Here is a 22287-nt window from a genome sequence, read left to right on the forward strand (position 1 = left end):
AATGTTTGGAACCAGTTCCAAGAGATACAAATAGTTCAAAGAGGGCTACACAGTGCAGCAATTGGAAAACAAGGCTGATGTTACAAGATAAGAACTGGTTCTGCTGGTCTACTAGAAGTAAACATGAAATAAAAGTGATTGTACCTCAAGCGCTGCAGCTGAGGTCAGCAGAAATTGCTGCCATTTCAGCACATAGTGTGAGCTGAACTGCAAGTCTCTCCTGTGTTTGTTGTGTAGGGACAATGAAACAAAGAGCAAATGTCAAGTTTTGTGTTCGACTAGACAAAAAGTGCCACAAATGTTTCAAATGATGAATCAAGTGTATGGAGAGAATTTTCTGTCTTGTACATGCGTGTTTGAGTGGCATAAACATTTCACCCATGGAAGAGAATCACTGGAAGACAACATCCAGGCCCAGAAAAATAGTTCAAACACTAGAATTAATTGAAATAGATTGGGAAATCATTAACATTAACTGATTCACAATGGTTTGAATGATTTCAGATTTGTGCATAAATAAGGAAACCACTGGACAAATAATAAGCCAGGATTTAAAGAAAACCAAGGTCTGTGTGCAGTTTGTTCCACATTTGTTAACAGTCAGCAACAGGCACAAGATGAACACTTGCAGAGAATGCATTGAGGGCACTGAATGCAAACCAACTACTTGAATTTTTTTTTTTTTTTTTATGAAAACCCCAAACAGGAGAGGTATTAGAACCTATAGTACTTAGTACTGTGCTTGAGTTGGAGGTTGAGAAGACAAAAGATATTTGTTGACATTAGACTAACTTCTGAAGACTAATTTTCAGGAACTGTACAAAGGACGGTTGTTCTGGAAAATGGCAGTTGAATGAATAAACGAGGCAGATGAAAAGTTGGTTCTGCGACTTTGAAGTGGGACAGTAAATGGATGTTGGCAGCACATGTTCAGACTGTTTTGAAAGAGAGAGCCGGAATTATAGAAGCCAATTCAGAAGAACTGCCCATGGAAGTATATGTAGAAAAGGCATGAGACAGCGAGTGAAGAGATTCTTTTAGAGATTAGTCATTAACCTAACTGCCCTCTTCTGAATGGAATCAAGAAACCTGAGAGAGGTTTTGGGTGCACCACCCCAGACGTGGAAACAATATTCCATGGTAGGGCAGATTTGCGATTTGTACAGAGTGAACAGTTGTTTGAAAGAAAAGTAACACCAAGAGCGAAAGACAAACCAATTTTTTTAGAAGCAGAGGAAGCAATATTTTAATGTGCTTGTGCTAAGAGAGATTAGAAGTCAGAGTAATCTCCAAAACAGATATATAGTCTTGCCAAGAAATCGGAGTTTCACCAAAGATAAGCATAGGAACAGAAGAATCCTCTTTGTGAGATATAAGACGACTGAGTTTTAGAAGGATTGAAATCAACTAAGTTGTCTTTGCCCCATTGGAGATTGTCATTTAAGGAATTGGTAGCGGATATTCAAGAAGTTGAAGCTGATTGAGCAGGGCAAGGTTTCTCAAACTGGAGAGTGGAATGCAAGGTGCTATCATCGGCAAAACTATGGATAGGATTTCCAATCAATGGAAGGTCATTGATGTACAAGAGGAAAAGAGTGGGGGAAACAGCTGAACTTTGAGGGACACCAGCAATAGCGGAGAAGTTAAAAGGCAGAGAGCCACCTACCATCACCCTCAGTGAGTGATCAGAGATAAAACTGGATAACCATTACAAAAAACAGTTGGCAAACCATAAGATGGAAGCTTGATTAGACCTTTATGACAAACACGATTGAAAGCCTTTGAGATGTCAAGAGCAACTACTTGTGTTTCACCAAACCTTTCCATTGAATTAGTCAATAAATGGGTAACATAAGCCAGAATATCACCAGTAGATCGACACTGACAGAATCCATACTGGCGATCGTTGATCAGATAGAAGGTTTCTTGCTAATTTAAGAGTTGGCAGTTAATCGATTTCTCCATTATTGTAGAAAGAGTAGAAGTAATTGCAATGGGACAATAATTGGATGAGAGGGATTTGTCACCCTTTTTAGGAACTGGCTGGATATGAGCAAATTTCCAAGCAGAACGAAAAACACCTTGGAATAAGTAAGGGAAAAAAGACAGCAAAGAACAGGAGTAAGTTCAGGAGCACAGGTTTTGAGAACAAGTGGAGAAATACCATCAGGACCTGGAGCTTTCTTTGTATCAAGATTCGTCAAAATCCTTTTGATGGAAGACCACAGGAAGCATTGAATGGAGCTTGGGAATAGTGGGAGGTGTTTTACTAAAATCATTAATACATGAGTTGGAAGAAAAATGGGTTGCTAGCAGGTCAGCTTTATCCTTTAGCATTAGCATTAGTAGAGGCATATGATGCAAGGAAGCAAGCTTATGCAGCATCAGCCAAAAAAAAAAAAAAAAAAACCCTTCCACTTCAACCCTCCGTTCGTTTGAAATACCTGTCCAGCTGAGCCTTAAATTTATTTAGGCTATCAACTTCCACAACAAGGGATGGAAGTCTATTCCACCAACCAACTACCCGCTGGCTAAAGGCAAATTTCCACACATCTATCCTACATCTGTCTTTCCTCAATTTAAATTTATGCCCTCTCAGATGATTATTCTGAGCAAGAGGCAGTATCCCATCAGCATTGAGCATGCTCAAACCATTCAAGGCTTTGTACACCTCTATCAGATCACCTCACCGGTGCCTAGTCTCCAGACACTGTAATTTGCAAAACTTAAGCCCTTCTTCGTAAGAGCAACTCTTCGTTCCGTTCGCTAACCTTGTTGCTCTTCTCTGTACTCGTTCCAGCAGCTCTACATCCTTCTTGAAATGAGGCCTCCAGACCTGAATACAGTACTCAAGGTGCGGCCTGACCATTGCCTTATACAAGGGAATATTCACCCCCCCCCCATCCCTGCTAGAAACATTCCTGTATATCATTGATAAGCCATGAGCTACTCTTGTAGCCCGTCTGCACTGCTCAGAGAACTTCATATCTGCCTGCACAATTACCCCCAGGTCCTTTTCATTCTCTATCACTGTCAGTGTAGTACCACAGAGTTGATACGTTGCTCTGGGGTTGCTGTTTCCCATATGTAGTACTTTACATTTGTCAATGTTTCATTTGCCACCTCTCAGCCCATCTGTTCAACCTTTCCAGATCCTGTTGCATCAGCATAGCGTCAGTAGCGTCCTTAACAACCCTGCCAACCTTTGTATCGTCTGCAAACTTGGACATTAAGCTTGATATACCTTCATCAATATTATTTATAAATACAGAAAACAACAATGGACCCAACACTGAACCCTGAGGGACTCCACTAATAACATTAGTCCACGATGAGCAGTGTCCATTAATTACCACTCTGTCTTCTGCCACTCAACCATCCCTTTTCCCGTAGCAACAATTTGCCACCAATGCCACACTGCTCCAATTTGTGCAGCAGTCTTTCATGTGCAACAGTATCAAAAGCCTTTCTAAGATCCACATATATAATATCAAAGTTATTCCGTGCATCCAATTCTTTTGTGACTACATCATAGTATCCAATCAAATTGGTCAGGCAAGACCTTCCCTTAACAAACCCATGCTGTGTCTGAGCTATAACTGAATTCTTTTCAAGATGATCCTGCAGTGCTTCCATTAAATTTCCTGGAACAGAAGTTAAACTCACAGGTCTATAATTACTTGTGTCAGCCTTTGATCCTCCTTTGTGAATTGGGGTTACATTTGCACATCTCCAGTCTGTGGGTACCTCCCCTGAGTCCAAGGAAGCTCTCATAATTATGGGTAACGGTTTGCTTACTTCCTTTGCTGCCTCCTTTAATATAACTGGATAGATCCCATCCATCCGAGGTTCCTTTCTTGTATTTATCTGCAACAATTTCTCCTCCACTTTACTCTCAATTATTACAAGATCATCTAGCTGACTGCCAGTGTTTACTTCATCTATGGCATTCCCCTTCCTGAATAATTCCTCATGTGTGAATGTAGATGCTAAATATTGATTTAGTTTGTTAACTACCTGAGCAGGATCATGAACAGTTGAACCATCGATATCAAGTGGACCAATCTGATTCATCCCCTTCCTTCTAGAGTTTACATAAGTAAAGAACTTGCTGTTTTTCTTTGCATCCCTTGCCAAAGATTTCTCGTAATCTGCCTTCGCCTGCCTAACCTCCTTTGTAACTTGGTTACAGATCAACTTATATCTATCATAGGTTTCTGTGTCATGTGTTAATTTGTAAGTATCCCATGCATTTTTCTTCTCTGCCATATGACTCATTAGTTCATCTGACATCCATTTTGGCCTAAACCTTGAACAATATTTCTTGGTTGGTATGTAAAGCCTAGTAGCTTCCAAGATAAGTTCTTTGAATGCTTCCCATTTTGAATTTGCTGTTGGTAACATCATCAGTTGGTCCCACTGTATAGAATTTAAATACTGCCTCAGTCCATCATAGTCGCCTTTACGGAAGCAATAACCCTTCCCTTTACTCCTGATGGTAGTTACCTCCTTGAGTAAATCCCACTTCAGCACACTGTGATCACTGCCACCTAGTGGTTCCTGTATCTGCAGATTCTTAATGCATGAAGAATCACTACTGATAATCAAATCAAGAGTATTGCTCCCTCTAGTTGCCTCCCGAACATGCTGATTTAGAAAACAATCATCCAATAAATCCACAAAAGCCTTGCTAGTGTGTGAGTGACCAACCCACAAATTCAATATCTGGGAAATTAAAATCCCCCATTATAAGACTCTCTGATTTACTGGCTCACTCTATTTCCCTGTACAGTTTCTTATTATACTCATCAGAGTGATTAGGCCTATAGCACACTCCTACTCTCAATTTTGATCTCCCAATGTTTATGTCACACCAAACTGACTCGACACTGCACTGTCCAGCAGTGTCGACTGGCTTCACTTCCTTGGATTTTTTGTGTTTCTTAACTAATAGCATAATCCCTCCTCCCTTCCTATCCTTTCTGTAGACGTTGTACTCCCCAAATTCCAGTTCTGCATTACTTATATCTGTGTGATATCCCAACAATATCCACCTTTGATGCTTTGAGCAATACTTCAAATTCATCAAATTTATTTTCCATACTCCTAGCATTAGCATTAGTAGAGGCACCCGATGCAAGAAAGCAAGCTTATGCAGCATCAGCCAAAAAAAAAAAAAAAAAAAACCCACTTCCACTTCACCCCTCTGTTCGTTCAAAATACCTGTCCAGCTGAGCCTTAAACTTATTTAGGCTATCAACCTCCACCACAAGGGATGGCAGTCTGTTCCACCAACCAACCACCCGCTGGCTAAAGGCAAATTTCCGCACGTCTATCCTACATCTGTCTTTCCTCAATTTGAATTTATGCCCTCTCAGGTGATTTTTTTGAGCTAGAGGAAGAATCCCATCAGCATTGAGCATGCTTAAACCATTCAAGGCTTTATACACCTCTATCAGATCACCTCGCTGGTGCCTAGACTCCAGACACTGCAATTTGCAAAACTTAAGCCTTTCTTCGTAAGAGCACCCCTTTGTTCCATTCACTAATCTTGTTGCCCTTCTCTGTACTCGTTCCAGCAGCTCTACGTCCTTCTTGAAATGAGGCCTCCAGACCTGTATACAGTACTCTAGGTGTGGCCTGACCATTGCCTTATACAAGGGAATAATCACCTCCTTATCCCTGCTGGAAAAATTCCTGTATATCATTGACAATACTCCATGAGCTACTCTTGCAGCCCGTCTGCACTGCTCAGAGAACTTCATATCTGCCTGCACAATCACCCCCAAGTCCCTTTCATTCTCTACCACTGTCAGTGTAGTACCACAGAGTTGATATGTTGCTCTGGGGTTGCTTTTTCCCATGTGTAGTACTTTACATTTGTCAATGTTAAACTTCATTTGCCACCTCTCAGCCCATCTGCTCAACCTTTCCAGATCTTGTTGCAGCAGCATAATGTCAGTAGTGACCTTGACAACCCTGCCAACCTTTGTATCATCTGCAAACTTGGACATTAAGCTTGATATACCATCATCAATATCATTTATAAATACAGAAAACAATAATGGACCCAACACTGAGCCCTGAGGGACTCCACTAATAACATTAGTCCACGATGAGCAGTGTCCATTGATTACCACTCTCTGTCTTCTCCCCCTCAACCACCCCTTTATCCATAGCAGCAATTTGCCTCCAATGTCACACTGCTCCAATTTGTGTAGCAGTCTTCCATGTGCAACAGTATCAAAAGCCTTTCTAAGATCCAAGTATATAATATCAAAGTTATTCCCTGCATCCAGTTCTTTTGTGACTGCATCATAGTATCCAATCAAGTTGGTCATTCAAGACTTCCCCTTAACAAAACCATGCTGTGTCTGAGCTATAACTGAAGTCTTGTCTAAATGATCCTGCAGTGCTTCTTTAACCAGTGCCTCCATTAATTTTCCTGGAACAGAAGTTAAGCTCACAGGTCTATAATTACTTGTGTCAGCCTTTGATCCTCCTTTGTGAATTGGGGTCACATTTGCACATTTCCAGTCTATGGGTACCTCCCCTGAGTCCAAGGAAGCTCTCATAATTATGGCTAAGGGTTTGCTTACTTCCTTTGCTGCCTCCTTTAATATAACTGGATAGATCCCATCCACCCCGGGTGCCTTTCTTGTGTTTATCTTCAACAGTTTCTCCTCCACTTTACTCCCAGTTATTTCAAGATTCTGTAGCTTACTGCTAGAGTTGAATACACCTCTGGCATTCCCCTTGCTGAATAACTCCTCATGTGTGAATGTTGATGCAAAATATTCATTTAGTTTGTTAGCTACCTGAGCAGGATCATCAACAGTTGACCCATCAATATCAAGTGGACCAATCTGATTCATCCCCTTCCTTCTAGAGTTTACATAAGTAAAGAACTCTTTGCTGTTTTTCTTTGCATCCCTTGCCAAGGATTTCTCGTAATCTGCCTTCGCCTGCCTAACCTCCTTTGTAACTTGGTTGCATATCAACTTGTATCTATCATAGGCTTCTGTGTCATGTGTTAATTTGTATGTATCCCATGCATTTTTCTTCTCTGCCATATGCCTCATTAGTTCATCCGACATCCATTTTGGCCTAAATCTTGAACAATATTTCTTAGTTGGTATGTAAAGCCTAGTAGCTTCCAAGATAAGTTCTTTGAATGCTTCCCATTTTGAATTTGCTGTTGGTAACATCATCAGTTGGTCCCACTGTATAGAATTTAAATACTGTCTCAGTCCATCGTAGTCACCTTTACGGAAGCAATAACCCTTCCGTGTACACCACATTGGTGTACACGCAAGTATACATGCACCTGTTCTTTTTCTTAGCTACCCTAACACAACCCATGTGTTTACTTGTACCCCAATGGCTCCCAGCAGTCTGTGAAATATCCTGCATCTTATTTTCCAAGCTGCTGCCCATTCCAATAGAAGCAGTGCAAGAATCACTTTCACCTCTGCCAGTGGCTACACTTAATCTATTAGTCCTTGTATCCCCCCAATCTAGCAGTTTTCCGACCCACCTAACACTGCCTCGATAGCATCAGCAAACATTCTTGCACCCTTTCTATTTAAGTGTATCCCAGCCCTGTAGAAGCAGTCTCTCCTGTTAATAAGTACAGACCAGGCTGAAAAAAATTCTACCCCTTGAGCCTTGCACAATCTTTCCAGGGCCGAATTGATCGACAGGGCTCCTTGGCTGAAGTGACAACAGAACCATCTGGTTCTGACAGAGGTGGGAGCAGAGATGGGCAAAAGTTGCGGCCAATAGGTTTGGCAAGAGACCAGAATGCTCGGCTCCCATTAAGGCAGAGGTAAATTTGCTACTCTTAGCCTGTTCAAAATCTAGTTTTGACTGATTAACAACTGTTTTACAATTGGTGCAGGCAGAAAATGAAACTGAAGAAATGGAAACATGACAATTATGATATGCAACATTCTTCACTTGAACAGCCTTAGCACATTTATTAGAAAACCAAGGTTTAGATAAAGAACGAGATTTTAAAGTGGAGTGTGGAATAAAGGATTCCATTCCTACAAGAATAATTTCACTGACACGATATGAGCAAACGTTGACATCAGAAGTTCTGAAACAGTAACCCAGCTAAGGAAAATAAGGAAATAAATCTCACAGGTCATCCCATGTTGCATTCTTGTAATGCCATACAATACGAGGTTGGGAATAGATAAAGGCTCCATTGGAGAAGAGACAATCATCAAGTTGTGATCTGAGGTGCCTAAAGGACCACCCACTTTGACCGTGTACTTGTTTGTTTGTGTGAAAAAAATCAAGCGTGTTGGCTGTATGGTTAGGATTGTCAGGTATTCTGGTAGGTAAATGAACAATCTGTGAGAAGTCATTAGTACTTACAAAAGCCTCAGCATCTTGACCAGCTGGGTCGATGTGACTAGAAAACGGAAACCATCTGGGGTTGTGAACATTAAAATCACTACGGAAAATTACCTCACTGTTAGGAAAGTTGGACTGCAGAAAGTCGAGTTTCAAAGAGAGGAAGGCAAAGAGCTCCAAATGATTAGTGGAGTTGGGAGAACAGTAGAGACAACAATGAATTTGGCAGAATGAGGTAGAGAGATTTTAAGCCAGAGGAGATTCCAAATTACCAAGTCTGACAGGGAATATCAGAACGGATATATGCACAAGAACTACCTTTGAGGCGAAAAGAATCATACAGCGAATAATTTGGGCAACTGAGATGAGCAGTAGTTGAATCAGCTGATAACTGAGATTCTGTCAGAAAAAGTACATGGGGTTTGGCAAACTGCAAGTGGAAATGGACATCATTGAGATTAGGACTGAGACCACGTATATTTGTGAAATGAACTAGGAAGTGTTTGGGAGGTTTAGATCTTTTTTGCAGATAAGCTTACTCTATTAGTTTGACAATTCATGGTGTATTCGATAGTAAGAAAAAGTGGGGGGCATGCTGTATGAAGTAATTTAATTTTTGGATTTTACACATGGTAAAAATATACCCAGATCCTTGATCTACAATGCACCCCGCATACACACTGCTCGGACTCTCTCCAGTCACTATCTGACAGAATAGAGGTAGCAAGATTATACACTAGCTGATCCAGAAGCCTCCTAAGGAGTTACCAATAGGTTTGGTCCGATGTACTAACTAGCGGGCAGTCTGTGAACACTGTTTTAGAGCTGTATGCTGAAAATGTAAGGAAGATTGGATCTCGCCACGATGTCCATCATAATCTCAAAAGTCATCAGTCATACTGCATGATGGAAGAGATGGGAAGGGTTGACCAGAACTTAGCTCTGGAGACTAAACATGGATTCCACCACTTCAAGCCCCCAATAAGCAAAGTGGTTGTATTGCACCAGTTGATGAGAGTCTTCTACTACCTAGTATTGCCTGGTAACACAGAGGGGCAGCATTCCTCCATGTGGTGTGGGTGCCACACCTCGATCTCTGCTTATGTTGGTTCACACCTGGGTGGTCACCAACAGTGTGCTTGCGCATGGGGGTTATACCCAGTATTACTAACAGTCCCACCATAGTGAAGGTGCAAGCATTTGATCATTACAGGTGACGTGTTTTCACTCAATTCAACCCTGCAACAATATGTGGAGTGGAAGTCAGCAAACTCCCTCAAAGCCAAAAAAGCCCAAGAAAGGTAAACTCTTTTGGTCAAAAAATCAAAACCATGCTCATTACTTCCTATAAGAGCGAGGGAATTGTGCACAAAGAGTTTGTGCCCAGTGGCAAAAGTGCTACTAACGCCTACTACTGGAAGTTCGAAACGTGTGTTGCAGAGACTGTCATGTGCAGCCTCAGTATAGAGAAAACAGCAGTTCGTTTGTGTTGCATGGCAATGCAACAACATACAAGGCTCTCATTGTTCAGGAGTTTTTGGCTAGCAAAAAAGTCTACATACTGTAATACCCACTGTATTTACCCTGTGCAACTTCTTTTTGTTCCTGAAGCACAAGATGCCACTGAAAGGCTGTTATTTTCATGATGTTGACACCTTTCAAAGAGCTGTGTTGAGAACACTAAACAGTATACCAGTCACACCCTTCCACCAGTTAGTCCAGTCACTTTGTGATTAGTGCATGCAGTGTATGGATGCGGGAGGAAGTTACTTTAAATAAACCATGGTTAGTTTACTCGTACATGGATCATAATTTTTTTCTAGAATTTCTTGTTTTCCAATTGCTGTACAGTATTTTTGAAGGCTATCTATCATAAGCTTTACAATAAATGACCATTATTTGGCTCCAACTACTTGTCAGAACCAAAAGCTAAATTCTTTGTGCTTTTTTGTAAAAAAAAAAGTTTTGGGTATGCTGGCCAATGGTTTGCTGGATGCTAACCACCCTATATGACCTGCAGAGACAGACTCAAGAATATTGCAATTGGACCACCAAGCTGTGGAGCAAAGTTCTTTCTCACATGCAAGTCATTATTATTATTAGCCATTTGGTGCATTATCAGTTTGGTGGGAGGGATGGAGTGATTGTCTGGGAAGGCATCAGTATTGGTAGCTCTATAGAGCTCACTCTGCCATTAAGAACAGAAAACTGACAGGTCAGAGGTCTGGAGAAATGAGATTGAGACTACATGCCATAGGAATTAGAGAAAGATTCTTTTTCATAGATAATAATGCTCTAGCAGAGTATTGTTTGTTGTTAGCATTCTTAAATCCAAATTACAGTATTATAGATTTAATTATAATTAAATCTAGTGAAAGTATGTGTATAAAATTGTTGGTATATATCAGGAGTGGCCAACTTAATTTGTGATGCAATCTACTTTTTTCCTTCAAAATGGGCCGCAATCTACCACTCAAAAATTTCATTGCACAAGGTGCACAAATCAAGGGATGACTGTATATTTAAAATTCATCGTGATCGACTCATTGGCCACCCCTGGTATAAGTAACTTTTATTCAGATATCCAGTCATTCTTTTTATAAATTATCACATATTACCAGTGTACAAGTACTTAAAGATTATTCTTCTTCTTATTATTATTATTATTATTAATGTAAATGTGGACCTATTAAATTGAAGTATTAACTGCATCATTGCTGTGTCTAGAAATATTTATGCATCCTCTCCAAAAATAATTACATTATAATAAGTTAAGCATTATTATTGGAATAATGAATTAGAGATACTTTTTTTACATTATAGATTAGAATTGGCTACAGGAGCACAACTTTCTTGGGGAGGGCTTCACAAAATTTTAAAAAATTTAGTCTGAGGTTTTAAATATGATTGTTTATTTCCAATGAAATAATTTTCTTTTCTAAAGTTGGAAGGGTCTATTATTGTTTTATTTGAGATTAAAATTAATTATTAAAAATGTGGTATAGTTTCTTACTCTTATTCTTAATGACTGTGACAAGTACAACGAACAACTATATAGAGAATTAGATGGGCCAGTAAATCTTATTTCTTATAATAGGGGATTTTAACTTTCCAGATATTGACTGGAAAGCATGTTCAAAATTTCGACTATCTAGGTTCGCAGATAAACTCTATTACTAACGAAATGATAAGTCCCGTATCATGAGTGGAAACATGCTTCTATGCACATGAAAAACTAATGAAGTCCGGAGTATTGAACAAACATTTAAAATTAAGAATATACAAAAGTCTTATTAGACCAGTTGTAACACACGATTGTGAAGCTTGGACATTAACGAGTAAAGATGAGCAATTAACAAGTTAAGAGTGTTCAAGCATTCTTATTCACTTGACAATCTTATTCAGGGTACAGATATCGTCAGATTTGTGAAGAGCCAGAGACTTGCTTGGTTAGGACATGTTATGAGAATGACTAAGACAATAATGAAATGGAAACCTACCGGTAGGAGAACAAGAGGAAGACAGCAGAAAAGATGAATGGATGACGTAGAAGAGGACTTAAAGATCATGAGAATAAAAAGTTGGAGAAGTTTGACTTCTTGGAGAGCTTACTGGTGGAACATCATTGAGAATGCTAAGACCCACCCTGGGTTATTTAACTTCAGGGGCTCACATCTGGAGAGTATGGGTTTGGCACAGTGAGGGTCCTGAGCTGGATATCATCATTCTTCTCTTTCGTGGTGATTCCTTTCTACTTCTCTCTCTCTCTCTCTCTCTCTCTCTCTCTCTCTCTCTCTCTCTCTCTCAGGGTAACTCTGGAATTTTTTTTGGCCAGTGCAGCATAAGCCTCAGGCTTCCATGCACCATGTAGCTAATAATAATAATAAAAACACCAGAAGGAGGAGATATTGACTGGAACTTGTGGGTTTGTGACACACACACTTAGCAACCCTTTGTGGACATTGGTTTTCTACAGCAGCATGTTAGAGAGGCAACAGGAGACTCTTGATCTGATCATCGGCACTGATTCTTCATGCATTAAGGATCAATAGTAGAGGTATACGATGCAAGAATAGAGCTTATGCAGCATCAGCCAAAAAAAAAAAAAAACCCTCCCATTTCACCCCTCCATTCTTTCCAAATGCCTGTCCAGCTCAGTCTTAAATTTATTTAGGCTATCAACTTCCACAACAAAAGATGGAAGTCAGTTAAACAAATCAACTATCCGCTGGCTAAAGGCAAATTTCTGCACATCTATTCTACAACTGTCTTTCCTCAATTTAAAACTGTGCCCCCTCAGGTTCTTAATCTGAGCAAGAGGAAGAATCCCATCAGCACTCAGCTTTCTCAACCCATTCAAGGCCTTATACACCTCGATCAGATCACCTCGCAGGTGCCTACTCTCCAGGAACTGCAATTTGCAGAACTTAAGCCTTTCTTGGTAATAAAGCATGACTTTGTTCCCCACACCAATCTTGTTGCCCTTCTTTGTACTCGTTCTAGAAACTCTATCTTTCCTAAAATGAGGCCTCCAGACCTGTACACAGTACTCTAGGTGTGGCCTGACCACTGCCTTGTATAACAGGATAATCACCTCCCTGTCACTGCTAGCAAAATTTCTTTATATCATTGACAAGATTCCATGACTTGCCCTAGCAACCCATCTGCACTGCTCAGCGAACTTCATATTTGATTGCACAATTACCCCCAGGTCTGTTTCACTTTCCACTTCCCTGAGTGTAGTACCACACAGTTGGTACATTTCTCTTCAGTTATTGCTACCCATATGCAGTACTTGGCATTTGTCAATGTTAAACTTCAGTTGCCACTTCTCAGCCCATTTTCCCAACTTATCAAGATCCAGTTGGAGTAGCATACTGTCTTTACTGTTGTTAACAACCCTGCCAACCTTTGTATCATCTGCAAACTTGGACATTAATTCTGATATACCTTCATCAATATCATTGATAAATATACAAAACAGAGAGTGGTATACCACTCTCTGTCGTCTCCCACTCAACAATCCCTTTATCCATTGTAGCAACTTACCCTTAATGCCATACCTCTCCAATTTGTACAGCAGTCTTCCATGTGCAACAGTATCAAAAGCTTTCCTGAAATCCAAGTATATGAATATATCAAAATTATTTTTGGCATTCAGTTCCTCTGTGACCACATCATAGTATCCAATTAAATTGGTCAGACAAGACCTCCCTTTAACAAAGCCATGCTGTGTCTTAACTGTTACTGCAGTCTTGTCTAAATGATCTTGCAATGCGTCTTTAACCAGTGATTCCATTATTTTCCCCAGAACACAAGTTAACAGGTCTGTAGTTGCTTGTGTCACCTTTTGAACCCCTTTGTGAATTAGGGATACATTTCCACATCTCCAGTGCATGGGGACCTCCCCTGAGTCCAAGGAAGCTCTCATAATTATGGCTAAAGATTTACTTACTTCCTTTGCTGCCTCCTTTAATATAACTGGATAGATCCTGTCCACCCCAGGTGCCTTTTTTATGTTTAACTTCAACAATTTCTTCTCCACTTTGTTCTCAGTTATTACAAAATCACTTAGCTCCCTGTTAGAGTTTGATAAACTTCTGGCATTCCCCTCATTGAATAATTCCTCATGTGTGAATGTAGATGCAAAATACTCATTCAGTTTATCAACTACCTGAGCATGATCAATAGTCAACCCATCTATGTTAACTGGTCCAATCTGATTCATCCCTTTCCTTCTAGAGTTTACATAAGTAAACAACTCTTTGCTATTTTTCTTTGCATCTTTTGCCAAAGATTTCTTGTAATCTGCCTTTGCCTGCCTAACCTCCTTTGTGACTTGATTACAGACTAGTTTATATCTGCTATAGGCTTCTGTGTCACCTGATACTTTATACGCATCCCTTACATTTATTTTCCTCTCTGCCACAAGTCTCATTAGTTCATCTGACATCCACTTAGGCCTAAACCTTGAACAGTATTTCTTAGATGGAAAGAAAAGTCTAGCAGTCTCCAAAATTAATCCCTGAAAGCTTCCCACTTAGAATTCAACGTTGGTAACATCATCAGTTGATTCCACTGTACAGAATTTAAAAACTGTCTGAGACCCGTGTAATCACCTTTACGAAAACAAATGCCCTTCCCTTTAGCCTTCATGGTAGTTACATCTTTAAGTAATTCCCACTTCAGTACATTGTGATCACTGCCACCCAGTGGTTCCTTTATCTGCAAATTCTTAATGCATGAATAATCACTGCCGATAATCAGATCTAGAGTATTACTCCCTCTAGTTGCCTCCCGAACATGCTGATGTAGAAAACAATCATCCAGTAAATCCACAAAAGCCTTGCTAGTGTGTGAGTGACAAACCCACAAGTTTCATTCAATATCTGGAAAGTTAAAATCCCCCATTATAAGACATTCTGATTTACTGGCCCACTCTATTTCTCTGCACAATTGCTCATTATACTCATCAGATTCATTAGGCCTATAACTAACACACACCTACTCTCATTTTTCCTTTCCCAGTGCTTATGTCACACTAAATAGACTCAACATTGCATTGTCCACCAACATCAATTGGATTCACTTAGATTTTATGCGTTTATTAACTAACAGCATAACCCCTCCTCCCTTTCTTTCTGTACACATTGTACTCCCTAAATTCCAGTACTGCACTGCTTATATCTGTGTGACACCATGTCCCTGATATCCCAACAATATCTGCCTTTGATGTCTTGTCTAGCACTTCAAGCTCATCAAATTTATTAACTATAGTCCTAGCATTGGTGTACATGCAAGTATACATTCACTTGTTCCTTCTCTTAGTTATCCTAACATAGCCCATGTATTTACTTGTTCCACTATGAATCTGCAATAAAAGCGCTACTAGGTGCCAGTGATTGCAGTGTATTCGTGTGGGATATACTTACACCTACCAGCAAGGGTGAAGGGAAGGGAAGGGTTTTTGCTTTTTTTCGTACAGGAAACTACAGGGCCTCAGACAGTTTTTAAATTCTATAGAGTGGAACCAACTAGTGACGTTACCAACAACAAATTCTAAATGTGTGCTTCACATTCATGGAAATGAACATAGAAGCTACTAGACTTTTCATACTTACTAAAAAATACCATTCAAGGCTTAGACCTAAAGGAATGTCAGATGAACTAAGGAGACACATGGCAGAGAAGAAAAATACATGGGATGCATATAAATTATCAGGTGATACAGAAGCCTATGGTAGATATAAACTAGTCTGCAATCAAATCACTAAAGGGGTTAGGCAAGCCAAGGCAGATTGTGAGAAATCTTTGGCAAAGGACGAAAATAAAAATATCAAATGCCCCTTTACTTATGTAAACACTAGTAGAAAGGGGATGAATCACATTATTCCATTTTTGATATCAATGGTTTATCTGTAGATGATCCTGCTTAGGTTGCTGACAAACTGATGTATTTTGCATCTTCATTCACTCATGAGGAATTATTTGGGGAAGTGGATGCCATAAGTTTATAAACTCTAACAGGAAGTTAAACATAAAAAAAAGTACCTTGTGGATGGGAGACTATCCAATTATATTAAGAGAGGCAGCAAAGGAGGTAAGCATATCCTTAGCCATAATTATGAGAGCATTCTTGGATTTGTGTGAAGTCCCCAAGGACTGGAGATGTGGAAATGTATTCCCAATTCACAAATTTGATTGGATACTGTGATGCAATAAGAAAGGAACTGGATGCAAAAATTAATTTTGGTATCATATACTTGGATTTCAAGAAAGCTTTTGATACTGTTGCATATAAAAAAGACTGCTGTACAAATTGGAACAGTGTGGCATTAAGGGCAGTTTACTTCTATGGATGAAGGGATAGTTGAGTGGGAAAAGACAGAGTGATTACTCTTTGTGGGCAAATGTTATTAGTGAAGTCCCACAGGGTTTTGTGCTGGCCCATTGTTGTTTTCTGTATTTATTAACGATTTAATGAAGGTATATTAGGCGTAATCTCTAAGTTTGCAGGTCATACAGAGGTTGGCAGTAGTAAATGACAGTAATGACGGTATACTACTGCAACAAGGTCTAGAAAAATTAGGCAGACAAGCTGAGAAATGGCAACTAAAGTTTAACATTGACAAATGCAAGGTAGCAGTATTGGTACAGTATTAGTAGCAGTAATCCCAGAATAATGTACCAACTGTATGGTACTACACTCAGGGTAGTGGAAAATGAAAAAGACCTGGGGTAATTGTGCAGTCAGATATGAAATTCTCTGAGCAATGCAGACAGGCTGCCAGTACAGCTCATGGGGTTTTGTCAATGATATAAGGAATTTTGCTAGCAGAAATAAGGGGGTGATTATCCCATTGTATAAAGCAATAGTCATGCCACACCTTGAGTACTGCATACAGGTCTGGATGTTTCATTTTAGGAAGGATGTAGAGCTGCTGCAGTAGGTACAAAGAAGAGTAATGTGATTAGTAATGAGAACATGGGTGCTCTTAACAAGAAAGGCTTTAGTTCTGAAAATTGCAGCATCTGAGAACTAGGCACTTGTGAAATGATCTGTTTGAGATGTTTAAGGTTTTGAATGGCTTGAACAAACTCAATGCTGGTGGGATTTTTCTCTGGCTATGCTCGCAAAGGGGCAGGCAAAAATTCAAATTGAAGAAGAATGGTTGCAGAATAGATGTGCGGAAATTTTCCTTCAGCCAACGGATGGTTGATTGCTGGAACAAGCTTCCATCCATTGTTGTGGAAGTAGCTAGTTTGAAAAAAATCAGTAGAGAACTAGAAAAACTATTGGTGGGGGAATGGATACTTGAAATTGGATTTATTTTTTTTTTTTTTTTTGGATGATGCTATATAAGCTTGTTTTCTTGCATCTTTTGCTGCTACTACTACTATAACACTGCCCTTGAAATGAGTCAACTTATCTCTACATACTGTAAAGAACAAATAATTGTGACTCATATGCCTTCTTTATATACCAGTTTGAGTCATTTGTTTATCCAACAGATTGTGAAAACAGCTGCCCAGATATATTTGAGGCTAGTATATACATGCATACTCATAATTTTGGTCCCTCATACAAAAAAAAACTCATATACTTTGCACACTTGTGAAAACTTTAACAGTGTGGTATCATCTGTGTTTCCTGAATACACACTATTTGGACTACCCCAGTTACAGCTGGCCAAATAGAAGCAACAAAATTATACACTAGCTGATCTGGATGTCTCCTAAAGTGTTACCAATAGGTTTCATACAGTATGATATCTAGTGGCTGGCCTACCAAAACTATATTAAAGAGATACCCTCAAAATGCAGTGAATATTGGATCTTTTCATGATGGTGTTATAACTTCAAAAGATATGAGTCATACTCCATGAGAGAATAGACTTGGAGGCCCCAAAACTTTCACAACTTCAAATCTCCATAAAGCAAAGCATCAGAATTGCACTGGCTAACAGGATTCATATACCACGTGCCTAGCATTACTGAGGAACAGTCTAGAATCCTTCGCCCCTATAAGCTCAAACCATTCAGGGGGGGGGACGCCTCCATAGCCAGGTGGGCAGAAGCAGCAGTGTGTAGTACACGCTTCTTGATTAGACCAGGGTTTGAGCCCGTGACCACCAAATACAGAGGATGCGGAAAGGTCAGGGAATGACCACCGCATATCTCCGGAGCAATATGGCCTTAGTTGCTAATGCTCCTAAAAACCAAATAACAACAACCATTCAAAAGCCCTTTTTTTTTTTTTTTTTTTTTTTTTGGCTGATGCTGTATAAGCTTGCTTTCTTGCATATACCTCTACTAATGCTAATAATGAAATAGTTATTTTTTAGTGGGTGTTGATTGGTATCAGAACAATTTGATCATCACTAAACTTCATTTAAAATGTTCTTAAAATTTTAAATACACTATCATATTCCATTAAAAATAAATAGCGGTCTTTGAAAATTTCAGACTCTTCTTCAAAGTATTCACTGGGATTCTGGTGTCATTCATGTTGCAGTCAAAATATTCCAAGTGATTTGTAGAGTTGGAGAATGACAAAAGCTAAACAATTGAATTTGACAGAATGGGATCGAAAGATTTTAAATGATATCCCATTCTGTGCAACTTTACTTCATTTTCTCTGTTCACTCATTTCTCACACCTGCCCATCATGTACACATAAAATGCTTTTGAATACAATAACATGAGCTACTTTATCTGATAGTTGAACATACTTGAAATTAAACATAAAGCAATGTATATCTTACCAGATTTGTTAATACAGGGTGTCTCAAAAATATTGGTACAAACAGTTAGGGGAGGTAGGTAACATTTAAAGGAATGTGAATCGCATAGGAACCCATAACCGGAAACGTCACCGTAAGTCGGTACACGGCACTGTTCATCAGTTCGCGAGAGGGAAAATTTCTGGTTTACTCATTCAAGCAGTATTCACCGCACGAAGAGCATGCATCGATATATGAACTGAGCTGGCAGACATGCACCTAGTGTATGGATTAGCAGAGGGCCCACACGGTGTGCACCACAATGTGGCACAACGTCGCTTCGCAATAAATGTGTGGGCAGGTATAGTCGGTGACTGCTTAGTTGGCCCATACCTGTTACCATTCCGCATGAACTCCACTAAATATCGGATCTTTCTTGAACAAGTTCTACCAGGGTTACTTGACGATGTTCCAGAAAATGTGAGACGCAACATGACGGGTTCGCCTCCCCATTATGGAAGGTGTGTTCGTGACCATTTGAACAGGCATTTTGGGCGTCGATGGATTGGCTGTGGTGGACCCGTTGCCTGGCCCCCACGCTCACCTGATTTATCGAGCCTTAATTTCTTTCTGTGGGGGCCCTCAAATCTATCGTGTATGAATTGCCTGTGGAGACGGAAATGGATCTCGTGGCGAGACTCGTCTGTGCTGCTGCTACTGTCAAAGAAACTCCAGGTGTGTTCGACCGTGTCCGCCAATCCATGCTGTGTCAGTGTCACGCATGCATTGCGTCTCATGGTGGAACCTTCGAGCATCTGTTGTAACATCATAAAATGCATCCATCTCATACTCCATTGTTAATATTATGTCAAATAAATGTTTGCCACTAACTACTGTCTTGTGCCTCTGCTACTACTTTCCCGTGACGTTTCCGGTTATGGGTTCCTATGTGATTCACATTCCTTTAGATGTTACCTATCTCCCCTAAATGTTTGTACCAATATTTTTGAGACACCCTGTATATCTAAACAAAATTCTTCATTAAAGAGATTTTTTTTTTTTTAGTAAATGCTTTTCCATAATGAAATGTTTATTTTTTAGTGGGCATTGATTAGTATCAGAACAATCTGATCATCACTGAACTTTATTTAAAATGTACTTAAAATTTTAAATACATTTTATCATATTCCATTAAAAATAAATAGTTTTTGAAAGCAGGGTTTTAACTTAATTTACCTGCTTAATCAAAGGCATTGTGTAAATTTACTGAAGGCTGCTGATGCTTGCGATGGGGAACTATAATGCTTCTTGTGTAAATACATTGAAATTTTTGTTTACGATGGTAGGTGTTATAATATTTAGTACGTAAATTTGAGGAATAAAAGTAAAATGACATTTTAAATAGAAATACAAATTCACTATCTTAAAGGAAAGCAATATATTGAAAACATGGTAAGTTAAAAGAAAAAGGGAAAAATATTAACAGGACATTTGGAAAGTCCCATTATCTACTTCTCCCCCAATAAAAATGAAATATGATAAATGTAAATGAATAAAAGTCACCAATAACATGCACCCATTGGGTTGTGTGCACACTGCCAGTTTCATAACAAGTTTATGCACCTCCATGTGTGATTTGAAAATAATCAGCATTTCAGCTCCTTTTAAGTGATAATGCCCACGGGGGCCATCTTTTGTTTAATGGACCCTCATAATATACTATAGTGCCATGGCAGATCTGGGCTTTGAGGTACCCAATAAAGAGGGGCAGGTAAAATTTGCAAGCCACAGTCAATCTGCTGTCTCAGAACAAAGAAAAACTGGACATTGTTGAGCAATTCCTACACACTGATGGTAAAATGAACCAGAGACTGGTTCTGTTGAAATAGTGCCTAAACAAGTAGCACTAAACATTTTGCCCTTTAACCCACCCACATGCTCTGAATGTTGTGTTGGCTATTCATGGGAGCAAGTGCTCATCACTGTCATCAAGTTTAAGTGGACTGATCAGCTTCTACTTATATAACTATAATACCCGGAACAGAACCACTACATGGCAGTTCCATGACAGCCAGATCTGAATTATCTCCATTTCTCCTGTCATTACTTACCTTCAGCCCAGTACATGTACAATTCAATATTTCTTTCTAATTACTTTAGGAGGGTGCATTTGAAAGAAATATATAAATAACATCTACATTTATTGCAAATTAATTTTAGTTGGAGAGAGGGAAGGTAACAGGACTTTCTGTAATATTTTGTAAACTCCCCATTATATTTTGAAGGCTCAGGTTTTCAAAACCTGGGGTTATTTTTCAATCAAACATTGAAATGTTTCCATATATGTATATGAGAACATTTCAATTATTTCTTCTTCTTCTCATGTCCTGTATTTTGTTTTTACCTATTCATTGGTAAAAACTTGTTTTTTAAAGTATTTCTTTTACTTTATTCAACTTCAAAGGTTTTGTCTTCCTTTAAATTTTTAACATTTGGTTTATTGCCTAAATTTCTCCTCTGATTTATTTCCTTGCCTGTTTACTCACCAAGTTTTAATTACTTGGTAATTAAAACTTCATTTTTTTCAAAACTAAAAGGCAAGTTTTATTCAATTCAACTAAATTCATTGTGATAGTATATATTTGGAGAGTTCAAATCCCATTTAATAACTGGAGGAATTTCAAAATTCCTCTTCAGTCAAGGCAGTAGTTAGTCAATATCAGGCATAAGAGTAGGATTTTTCCATGAGTTATTTTGGGTGTTTCAACCCACACAGCAAGCAAATCAGCTCATGAGTGCACACTTATACAGACAACACACAATGGCACAATATAGTCTAAATAGCTGATGCACCTAAAACCTGACAACTTAGTTTCACTACTTTACAAATTAGCACCAGCAGTCTTCAGTAAATTTGCAGGCCTTGGATGATATGAGAGGAGTAAAAACCATTTATTGAATTCTCTTATCCATAGGCATTGTTTACTTTTAATGATCCATTTACTTGGTTGCCATGTAAATATAGTTATTAAAGAATTTTGATAAGATAATTTCCTCTGCTTCATTTCTAATAAACTCACTTTTGCAGAAATGAACATTAGATGTGAGGAGGACAATTCCAGATCTGAGGCTGTTCCTATAAAAGGGTTAAAGCATACAGAATAAACTAGTGGTGTAATAGTAACAAGAGCAAATAAGACTATTTTCTAAAGTAGAACAATGATTGATACAATCTTGAATAGCAAGAATGATCAACTGTTGCAATGCTGTGATAAATTTTATTTATCTGTTGCTCTTATTTTATAAAGTGATACTTTGTTGATATTATATTTCCCTTTTATATTAGTGCAGAATTAGCTGTGTGTATTTTAATCTTTATTATAATTGTGATGTTTTAGACTTGATAGAAAATAACTGTCTAGTGGAAGAGTATAGAACTAAGCAAATGTAGGAAATTAAATGGTATCATAAAATCTAATTTAATCATTGCAGTAAGTAAAAATTTCAGATTCAGAAAAAAAAAAAAATTATGCCTGCCTTTAGTGATAGATCTCCAGACAAGATTAGTATTTGGAATAATCTTTATTTAAAAAACCCTGCATCAAAAAAAAAAAAAAAAAAAAAACCAAACAAGGTTCTTCTCCCTTTTACTCAGGAAATAGCAAATTGTGGGTGCCAAGTTGCCATGGCACCTAAAGTT

The 22287-nt window shown here is 38.8% G+C and overlaps 1 protein-coding gene across 1 annotated transcript in view; it reads left to right on the forward strand.

Moving 5' to 3' along the window:
- LOC150089004 (protein spinster homolog 1-like) overlaps positions 1-21775 on the forward strand; it is a 134419-nt gene extending 112644 nt beyond the window's left edge. The window contains exon 12 of the mRNA XM_090370995.1: positions 21676-21775. The gene's annotated coding sequence lies outside the window, so the exon portion shown is untranslated. The remainder of the gene's footprint in view (positions 1-21675) is intronic.
- Positions 21776-22287: the final 512 nt, after the last annotated feature.

This window comes from Mastigoproctus giganteus, chromosome 3 (genome assembly GCF_048544385.1).
Source record: "Mastigoproctus giganteus isolate SK-2022 chromosome 3, ASM4854438v1, whole genome shotgun sequence".
Lineage (NCBI taxonomy): Eukaryota > Metazoa > Arthropoda > Arachnida > Uropygi > Thelyphonidae > Mastigoproctus > Mastigoproctus giganteus.